Below are 11,181 nucleotides of genomic sequence, written 5' to 3'. Positions count from 1 at the left end.
AATGAGGTGCACGCTCGATTTCATGGTGAAAGCTAGTGCAAAAATGAGATTAAGCACTAGGCGCCCGCAAAACAATATAGTTTTGGGCAATTAATTAAAAATTATTATAACATAAATAACGTAAATCTTCACTAAATTTATTGATATTACACCCAAATATGTTTGTTTTTTATATCTTTAACCAAAAACGTGTCTTTTGAGGCGAAAACACCGTCTAATCATAAATTCCAGTGATAAATTTCACTGACTTGAAGATGGTTCTTTATTTCCAATATGGCCATCATAGATTTCAATCAGAAAAATGTTGCTCTTATTAAACGCCGTTATAAACCCTTTGCAATGTAAATATTCTTATTGAGGTTATTCATTTGACCACATTACGACCCAAAATTATGCTTTGATCAAGCTTTGAAAATTGGACTTATTATGCTCTTCGTTACAACTAGGGATCCTATAATGAGAGATATGCGAAAGCGGCCATTGTAAACCAATCGAGCATTGAGAACTGTCAAAACGTGAGCCAAATGAACGTTGTTATTGTTGCAGATTGAGACGAGGTTGAGAGGTATTGAAATAGATTTTAAGAAAAGATTCATCGAATAAATAATTTGTTTTACTTTCGCGAATAGAAGTAATATAGTTTTTGTATTGTGTTTCGCCTGTTTGTATTGCACTTTTATTTCAGTGATAAAGCTTATTTGAACACTGTTAGTGGACAGACAAACATAATCCAAATTGTTATCAAATGTAAAGTCATATACAAACTTCAACTGTTTGCGCTGCGGCAGGTGCTAGAAGCGTTTGCTAACAAAAGTAACAGCGTTGCTAAATCTTCTGGAAAAGTATTTGCATATATCTCATTATAGGATCCGTAGTTACAATCGTAGAGGTGCCAATAAGACCAGTTGGCATTTTAAGTTTGAAGCTTTTCGAGCAGATTTATTAGCGGTTTATTGATAGCAATAAGATCGTCAATAAATCTGAGCAACTAGTCATGGTGACTGCTGTCATAAATCCGCTATAAGAATTAAATAAATCTAACAAGCATGAAAATTGTTACTTGGGTTACAGTCATCATTGCTTTATGTCAGGCATCCCGAGTAAATTATATGAACTGGTATTGAATTAATTAATTATTTCGATATTAAAACCAATATCAGTTTTCAATTTGCTCTTGGCGAGAGCAGAAATATGATGTCACAGTAAAATTGTTCTGCTGTACATTTTGTTATTTTAACTTTTAAAAGGACCAACAATACCAATATAAGTTATTGATTTAATCTCAAGCCCGTAATCAGTTTCATTTAATTATGCTGTTGCACCGTGATTGAGACACCGTTTTGATAGCTTCTGATCGACAGGCAATGTTAGAGCTGATGAAATGTGTTGAGATAGGCGTGCTCCGATCAAAGCTGCTTGCAGTTCTAGTCGCGGGATTGACAACGGCTTCAGGGGTGCTACCTTCGTTTTTGAGGCAACTAACGCGCATCGTCCTTCTTTTCCCACTGGTAGTCGTAGATACCCCACGCATGCGTAAGCAGCTTCACTGGCATCCACTAGTACGTGTAGCTGCAACCCTTGTATTAAATCTGATCGCATTCCCCTAAACAAATACCTTGGTACCTTCACTTCCTTTAGAAGACTTAGTAGTTCGACCCATCGATGCCATTTGTCCAGTAAAATCTCCGCTATCGGCTCATCCCAGTTAGTGCCAGATCTCCAAATCTCCTGTATTAGGATTTTCCCATGGATGATGTAGTGGGAGATCATACCGAGCGGATCGAAAAGTTTCATGACTGTTTGTAGCACCTGCCTTTTGGTAGGCGTATCGCCACCTGGTTGGATTACTTGGGGGATCAGAGTCGCTGTATCGAACATGAACAGGTCCGAAGAGGGTATCCATAACAATCCAAGCACTCGCTCGGAGTTAGTAAGCTTATCTGAATGGAGTAGTTTGCTGTTTGAAGAGTCCGATACGCCGAGAGCCAATAGTACGGCTACTGAGTTTGAGCGGAACTTATTGATCTCAAATCCTGCTGCTGCATGTATTTTCTTTACGTTTTTAACCAGCTCTACAGCTTCTTCTTCTGTATCAGTGCAGTCGAGGAAGTCATCGACATAATGATTGTCTGTTATCGCTTTGGCGGCACGTGGGAAAATCTCTGAATATTCACTGGCATTTTTATTTTTAATAAACTGCGCCGAGCAGGGAGAGCAAGTAGCGCCAAAGGTCGACACATCCATTACGTACTTCTGTATAGGTTCGTTCGGGTTATTTCGCCATAGAAAACGCTGCGATTGCTTGTCTTGCTCTCGTATCCTGATCTGATGAAACATTTCGGATATGTCTCCGCAGATTGCAATCGATTTCTCCCGGAATCGGAGAAGGACCTCCGGCAGTGCGGTCAATAAATCCGGACCCTTCAGTAGGAAATCATTGAAACTAACTCCACCAACTCTTGCAGCAGCGTCCCAGATCAAGCGCAATTTTCCCGGCTTCTTCTCATTGCTGACTACACCTAGGGGTAGATACCACACACGTTGGGGATTCGCTTGCATTTCGTCTTTTTCCGATATCTTGTGCGCGTACTGCTTCATCTCGTACGTTTTTATCTGCTTCTTCACCTTTTCACACAAATCGGGGTTCCGTTCCAATCGTTTCTCTAGTGAGAACAATCTTTTGGTCGCCATCGGCAGGCTATCAGGAAACGATGGTAGATCGGCTCGCCACAATAAACCCGTTTCGAAGCGGTTTCCTTTCCGTATGGTAGTTTCTTCTAGTATCTCTAGCGCACGCTTGTCGTCTTCAGCTTGTGGTTTCCTTGTAACTGCACCCTCATCTACTTCGAAAAAGCGCTTCATCAAGTCATGAAGTGACTGGTTTGTTTGCACAGTAGTCCGATGGAAATTTAGCTGCTGCATACTGGCGTCCCTTCCGCTCTGCTTTCCATACATGCACCAGCCCAACCTGGTTTTAACTGCTACTGGACCGGTCCCGCCTCCTTCACGCAATTTCAGCGTCGTTAGTAGTCGTACATGTTCCAGTCCGATAATCATCTGTGGTGTTACTTCAGAATAATCTTCTAGGGGAAGCCCCTTCAGATAGGGGAATCGTTTGATCAATTCATCGTAGTTAAAGGATTGTCTGGGAAGTTGAAGCTCGCTGACTGTCTGCACGTTTCCGATAACATATTTTTGCCTCAGTTGACTGCCACAGATGGTTACTTCCACACATCTCGAATTTTTTTCTTCCCTCGTTATGTTACCAGTCCACGAGAGCGTCAATGATGATAGCGGTCCTTCTACTCCCAATTGGTTCGCGACACTAGCCTCCAGAAGTGTTGAACTTGAACCTTCGTCCATGAAGGCAAAAATGTTCACCTTCTTCCGTTTCCAAATATAGTTACTGGGAGGTAACGGAAAAGAGCGTACGACTTGTTGAAGTGGTGATTTTGGTGTTCTACACGTTTGGTTCTGCTATCCATCGCAGTTTCTAGCGTAATACGATCAGTATGCAAAAGTTGATGGTGACGTACACGACATCCTTCCTTACCACATTCTTTATTTGAGCGGCACGGCCACTTTCGATGAGGTATCAGGCAGGTACGACATAGGTTTTTTTGCCGGATGGCTTTCCAGCGTCCGTCAAGATCTAATTCCTTGAATTTTGAACAGTTTGATATTTGATGGTTTGAGTTCTCGCAGTAAGTACAGCTTTTTACACTGGAGTTGATGTTGTCCTTCGTGTTTGTGGTACTCGAAAGTGTTATTTTCGGCGCTTCTAGTGTATGAACAAACAGCTTTTCTTTATGCCTCTCTGTTCGCTTTGTTGAACTGTTACTTGAGTCTATATTGAAAGAAAGATCCGAGGCCAGGTTGACTAAGCCCGACATGAATGCATTAAAGGTTGCCAGGTTGACATCTACTGTTGCACTCTTGTAGTAGCCCCACTGCATTTTAAGACTCGTCGGTAACTTCCCAACTAATTCCTGAAGCAGCATGGGGTTCGTTAGATGAAATTGTTGATCGGAGATCACCATATGATCGACTAGGTTTTGTACGGCTAAACCAAAGGTGACGATAGAATGGAGATTATCGTGTTTTGGCGAAGGTGTGTTGCGCACCTTGTTCAGTAGCGAGCTGATGAGCATTTCGGGTCTTCCATATAACTTGCGAAGGGTTTCCAATACGAATGGGACCGACGCAGGCAGGAGCAATCGACTTTTGACCGCATCTAGTGCACTACCTCGCAAGCAACGTTGTAACCTTGCCAGGTTTTCTGCATCGTTGTATCCACATATATCGGTCGTGTTTCTGAACGAGCTATAAAAGATAGGCCAATCCTCCGGGTCTCCGGAGAACGATGGTAAGTCCCTGGGCATGACTTGTCGTGCAGCTAATTGTGACGCATTTGGCCCGGCATGTATCATAGGCAGTTGATATCTTGAAGAGTAGTGCTGATTGTTGGTGGGCTGTTGAGCGTTGCTGTCTCTAGATATCAGTGGAATTCCAGGAGGTCTTAAACCGTAGTTCGCTGTGGAAGCATATTGATGTTGGACATGGCTAGCTCGGTTTGTAGTACCGTACGGGTCAGAGGCCATAGTGGAACATGGAGCTAATGACGGTTCTGAAAGGTTCAGCGGCACATTTGGTGGCCCTGTCGATGTAAACCCGTTGTCCCATACTGACATTGGGCGAGATGCGTTAGACTGACTTTGAGCAGACACCATCGGCTGGTGGCTAAATTGGCAGCTACTGGTCTGTAGTCTTTCAGCGTTAGATGCTGACCTATTGCCAGATGTGGATGCTAACATTGTTTTCGCTCTAAGGACATTATCTGTTGCTGTCATGGTGCCTAAAGGAACCTGCGAGTACTTGGCATGAGGCTCCGATTCCATGCATCCGTAACTATGCTTGGGATTTCCTTTTGTATTTACGTTTTGTCCTCGGCAGGGCGCGCCGCTGGTTGCTGAACATTTGTAAGCCAAGATACAGACGTGGAAGCGATGGTAGTTGGTGAGATTAAATCTGTTATTGAGGTCAACCGTGTTTGGAGTGGGGTCGACGTTTCCTGTGGTTGCTTACCAGATGAAGTTTGTTCCAAACTCTTCAAAACCGACTCAGTTTTAGAAGTAGGAACCGATGAATCCTTCTCCCGCGGCAATACTTTAGGAAATTCTACTGCCGATGCTCCCTTTTCCCATATTTTTCTGCTGGTCTACTAGTTTTCTGCGTATCCTGCCCGTCCTCCAACCATCTTTCCAGCCTATTCCGCTTGGACCGAGCACTTATCACACTTTTCTTACTTCCACCATCTTCTTCTTCTCCCAACTGCATTAGCAAATCGAATTTCGCTTTGAGATATTTTTCCTCCTCTTCCAGCTTCTGCATCTTTACCTTCTTGGTCTCTTCCAAAAGATTCAGACACATCTGTATTCTCTGAGAATTCTTGCTGGAACTCGATGTGTTCACTGAAACGACAGACCTCGCAGTATGCTCTTCCTTCTGCTTAGGCCGCTGCTTTGGAATCGCTCCTTTATTCTGAACAGCTGTTGTACCAGATGCGCCTTCTTCTTGTGCTGGATCCTCTTCTCTAACATGGTTCAATGAGTTTGTTCGGGCTTCTTCTGTGCAGCGAACGCACACCCATGATCGGTTCACTTCGCTTATAGAGTCGGTCACGCCGGCACATCCATAGTGCTCCCAGCCATCACAACAGTCGCAACAAACCATGTTATCCATCGAATCTCTTCTCGAGCACTTTTGGCAGGAATGTCCTTCATTCGCGCTCATTCTGCTTTGTTTTGTTTCTCAGGCAATACTGCTGCCATGAAAAACTTTGGAGAAATTGGACACCGTTTGATAGCTTCTGATCGACAGCTCCAAAGCTGTAAATTAATTATTTTATTATTAATAAATCAGGATATAAATGGGTAATACATCATACTTTTCAGTGTTCACCACGTATTATGCAACGAGCGATAAGCGGGGTTATAATTTGCAATATGTGTAACTACTATAAAAGGGAGTATAAGAGTACTAAATTAAACTAACAAAATCAAATCGTAACTCACCAAATCGATTACTAATAATAATAGAGGTATTTTAGTTCAACTGATTAATTTAACAGCTACTTTTAAGTTTATATCAAATAAATCGAAACCACGTTCCTGATCGTTTCTATGATATATAAACTTTGTTTTCGTTTTCTGACAGTCCTATAGACATGTCACACAGACCGTCAGCATTGGGCGTCATTTCAACCTCATCGTTGTTTCCAGATAGTGTGGCAACATATGCTTTTATTAAGATGTTAGACTTTGCTCGGCATATACTTGCTTTTTATGCAATAATTAGAGTCCATCAACAAGGCACGTGGCGCTTTTAGGGAGGAGGAGCGTTCCGAGAAGCGTGTTGATTCATACAAAATGTTTAGACATCTAATACAAAACGGGAGTACTTTCTACAACAAATAACCATTCATTTGTTTAATACTGAGCTTCTGAAGTAACGTTCATGGTTTTCTTATAACAGTTAGATTCATATGGAAGACATACTCTAACTTTTGCCTTATAGTTTTATCAACAGTCTTGCTTCGGAGTTCGGTTCAGTTTGCTGCAATTGAACACAAAATTCCTATGGTTTTTGGAACTTTGGTCATCGTGTTGAAAATGGTCAAATGGTCAACTCTGGCATAATGATCACTTTCCTATCGAGCCGAAAACACGACTTGCATCATGCATCATGCAACATCATGATTTCACAAAACAAGCTTATTAGAATCTGTTTTGAGGGTACTTGGTCCATCTGCTCCCATTTTGAAACACCCTGTAATACTGGTTCCTGGAGGAAGTGTCCACTTTTTCAAAAATGGGTTGCAACGTTTCAAACTTCATTATTTTACTAAACAAGTTCATATGAATGCATTCGGAAGATATTCGGACCATCATAGTCATTAAGCCAAAAAAAGAAGTGAAAAGTTGCAAGTGAAATGTGACAAGAGATAAGTGACAGGTGAGAAGCGGGTAGTGAAAAGTGAGAGATGACAAATGAGAAGTGATGAGTGATAAAGTGAGAAATAACAAGTGACAAGTGATAAGTGACATATGACAAGTAATAAGTGAGAAGTGAGGGTGACAAATGAGAAGTGACAAGCGAAAAATGTGGAATGATAAGTGACAAGTGAAAAGGAAAAAAAGGGGAAGGTAGGAAGGTAGTATGAACTGAAAAGTGAGAAGTCAGTTCTTTTATTCTACTTCCTCATTATTCTTTTTTACTTACTACTTACTTACTACATACTTACTACTTACTTTCTCACTCCTTGCTTTTTTTATCTTTGTATTTTGCTTATTTATTTTTTTTCAGCATTCTTTTTTTTATTGTAAATATTATTCTGTCATATGACTATCTGGCGAATATCATACAACCCCCGAAAATCATTATCACCCTCATAAATCTTGTTTACAATAACATATCCCCTCCTTCAAGCAAATACTTGTTTTTGGGAAAAAAAAACTTGCTATTCTTGTGCGTATATCGTTCCATGATTTTAATACTATAATACTTTTATGCACATGGAAGTCGAGACAATTTTCAAACCGAAAATTGCCTAGACCGACACCGGGAATCGAACACAGCCACCCGCAGCATGGTCTTGATTTATAGCAGCGCATCTTACCGCTAGGCTAGGAGGGCCCCTAACAAACACGTTTGTTAGGCCTTATTCATATTCATAGTCTTTTAATGTATCTGATGTTCACGCAATGCGAAGCGTTTCAATTGTATTTGCCCATCAAATAACATCGAGCCACGACGAGTATTCCGGCTCCCACTTGTCAACTAACGTACCCAGACGCACAAGCAGTAACATCCTCGCTTTTGTTCACAACTTCCTTTCCAGCTGGTGCTTTTTATCAGCAACTCCACCACCTGAACCTACTCAGAGGAGACTAGGGCCCCGCAAAGGTTAGTTTTGGCGGAGACATTGTTTTGGTTGCATTGAGTAGAGTCTAATGGTTTTCCCATAAACATCTACATTTTCATCTAAGCAGACGACGGCCTGCTTGCGATTCATCGAAGGGCATCGCCGGCCGGCTTCACCATGACAGCAGAGAGAAGTAAACGCGGGCACGTGTGCAACGGGCGGCACCATTTGTTCGGCCCTAGACTTAAAATTAATGGGTAGCCGGTTAAGGTTCTCGGAGTCTCAAACGATCGAGAACTGTTCAACGTGTCTCATTTTTAAGCGGTCGATGCTAATAACGACAAATAACAGATCACTCGGTGTCGTATCGACCAAGCATTGGATCTCCCCAGTCTTCAATCAGTACAGCATAGCTTCCGAAATTCTTCCTTCTACATCCGCTGAGGCTGCATGCTCCGGATCAGGTGTCTTCATTTTGCCATTACGCGCAGGCGGCTAATTGTCGAAAAGCCGTCGCATACGCTTCTGTCACTTCCGGATACTACAGAATCTTTCTCCTTGTTCAAGAGATCAAATCCTGCACACGATGGACAGCGTTGGTCTGCCTCCAGTGACTCAGCATTGCGAGACGTTTTAAAAGAGGGCACAACACGGAAGCAGGCCAAGTTCCAGTTGGAATGTAGAGCCATTGAAGAAGAAGAAGAAGAAGTAGAACACGGAAGCTCTACGAAGATCGGTTTCCGAGCTGCTAAACACCGAGTTTAGGAACCATGAGTTTCGCAACACTCACGGATCCCTTTTAAGAGATGGGATTGGATTTGACGTCACTGGTAATAATCTAAAGGTAGGATCGTCTTTTTGGACAATGCAGCGTCTTCTCGGAGGAAACCGCAGCTCTGTTTATTGTCACTCTGACAAACTGGTCGTAGTCCTTGACCAATTTCGCCAGTGCTATCGTTGCGCTACCAAGCGACCACCAGAAACACCCATGGACCCAGGCCAATCCCCCGTACGAACATCAGTGGATAACCTTCGTCTGGATTCCGAGGCACTGTGGGGTGCCAGGAAATGTCACTCACTGGCGGTACCAAAGCTCTAGTAATGGTAAGGTCGAATGCGATCGTCTAATTTATTGAAAAGGTTTCCAAGAATTCGTTGGAATGTTTTTCCAAAACCTTCAATTCGAAAATTATTTCAGGTACTCCTTAAAACGGGTCGGCCAGTCGCGTTTCCGGTTAATAATTGGGCGGCTTATGCGCCACTCCGGGTAGGAGACCGCCCAACAAGTTATCGTTGCCCGGCTTGAGACCTCCTTAGGGGAAGGGTCACTTTTCTTAGAAAGAAAGCTGACTGGCTAATCCGAATACGTCCGTCGTACTTCTCGTTTCCGAGCGGACACAACTGATCCCAAGAGATTTCCCAAATAAACTCTTCCGATATCCGGCCTGGAAACAAGTCATTCAGGCGGGGGTTTTCCTCATCGGACCAACCCAAAACTGTTACCCGTTCCACCCTGTCAAAGACTGGAAAGCTACCAAAAGTCAAATCGGGCTGACTACCCAGTAAATACAACAACAAAAAAACCTAAATTCGAACACGAAGCGACATAAATTCTTTAAAGGACAGTAACTAAATACATTCAAATTACACGCATTTGGACCAGTCTAATGTCTCAACTCGGGATTTTTATTTCGGCTCCGATTACTTCATACATGAAACACTCATTTAACATTTACATGGATTTTTATGCATTTATTTCATCTCCCTGCATTCGCCTACACGCTTAAAATCAATAACACAGAGATGTGTTTGCATCACACAAAACGGACCTAATGCGGAACATCCCCTAGATGAGCGATAGTTACACAGCCACAAAAATAGCTCGTGTGGTTTTATTGAAGCTTGGATTTCAATATTTTCAACAGTATTTGGTTCCTCATGAAACAAGGAATCTGTACAAACGTTAACATGTTGAAAAGGACCGTTATCACGACCGTACGAGGCATTTTTGTGCCTGTGTAACTGTCGCTCATCTAGGGGATGTTCCGCATTAGGTCCGTTTTGTGTGATGCAAACACATCTCTGTGTTATTGATTTTAAGCGTGTGCGATTCTTCTCATCTAGCTGACGACAACTTCTCCTGCGAACTCACTCTCGCTTCTCACATACGGTGAGCTTCACACGGGAGCCGTCCTCAATGGGCTACTGACGTACTCACAAAAACAAATTGTTGTGCCTCTAATCGAGTCACATGGCCATGGACGACACAAACAATTACGCATGCATATTACTCACGGTTTTTCGACTAGCTAGTCATTGAGGAGGACCTACGGATGGGGCCGGAGCTGCTTTGCGCACTACTCCGGGCCAGAAACTCTCGCCGACGGACGGCGTATTGCGTCGATGTGGTGGTCACTCACTCCCTCCGGTGCGCGGGCTTACGCATGGGCGCGGTACAAGCGTCCGTCCTGGCGCGCAAAGCAAAGTGTTGAGGCGCCGTCGGCACTTGCTTGACGATGACGACGACGACGACAACGGCGATCTGCTGCTATGCGGTTGGAAAACGTTGAAATTGATTGGAGTGGTTTCGGTGGTTTGGCTTCGCCTGCCAAAGGTGCGCTTTTGACGGTTCGCAACCTTCTCCGGCCAAGTGTACCCCGGGAATCTTTGCAGCCGATGCGTGGGGTCAAAAGACGGTCTTATCGGATTGGTGTAGTGTGTCGGCTTCGCCAATTTAATGCTGCCACGGACCTAATTAACAATTAGCACATACGCACAAGGTTTGAGACACTATCTACAAATTCACATGTTCAATAATTTACCTTTATAAACTCGAATCTACGCACACTAAATCTCACAGGATTAACGACACTGAGCTTAAACAAACTTATGCTCGACTAGAGGGAAACAAAGAACGTATATTAGCTAACAACCTACTAAAAAAACTATGTCACTTTTACCTTACAAAACACACTACGGCACGGAACAAAATTGACCGCTTTTGCCTCTTCCACGGAACGGAACAAAGTGAACGATTCCGGGTTGGGAAAATCCTCAGATACCGCGAAATTTTAAACATTGTCTCCATAGTTCGCGAAATTCAACGAAGTTGAAATTTGCGAACCCGAGCATCAAAAGAATTTATCCACGAAATCCCCCAAAATCGTGCATCTCATTCCCACAGACGATTCAAACTAACCAGTAAGCTTGCTCACTAAGAATCGTGCCAAGCGTGGAATGCCGGACAAGCCAAAGGT

The 11,181-nt window shown here is 43.1% G+C and overlaps 1 long non-coding RNA gene across 1 annotated transcript; it reads right to left on the bottom strand.

Moving 5' to 3' along the window:
- Nucleotides 1–10,315: 10,315 nt before the first annotated feature.
- Nucleotides 10,316–10,937, bottom strand: LOC134220881 (uncharacterized). The gene is made up of 3 exons (XR_009982090.1): nt 10,885–10,937; nt 10,747–10,821; nt 10,316–10,675 (listed from the first exon to the last, which is right to left on the bottom strand). It is a non-coding gene; the product is annotated as an uncharacterized LOC134220881 (long non-coding RNA).
- Nucleotides 10,938–11,181: the final 244 nt, after the last annotated feature.

Source organism: Armigeres subalbatus, chromosome 3, assembly GCF_024139115.2.
Source record: "Armigeres subalbatus isolate Guangzhou_Male chromosome 3, GZ_Asu_2, whole genome shotgun sequence".
Taxonomy (NCBI): Eukaryota; Metazoa; Arthropoda; class Insecta; order Diptera; family Culicidae; genus Armigeres; species Armigeres subalbatus.
The sequence above is the reverse complement of the archived record's forward strand: the minus strand, read 5'-3'. Positions and strand labels throughout refer to the sequence as shown.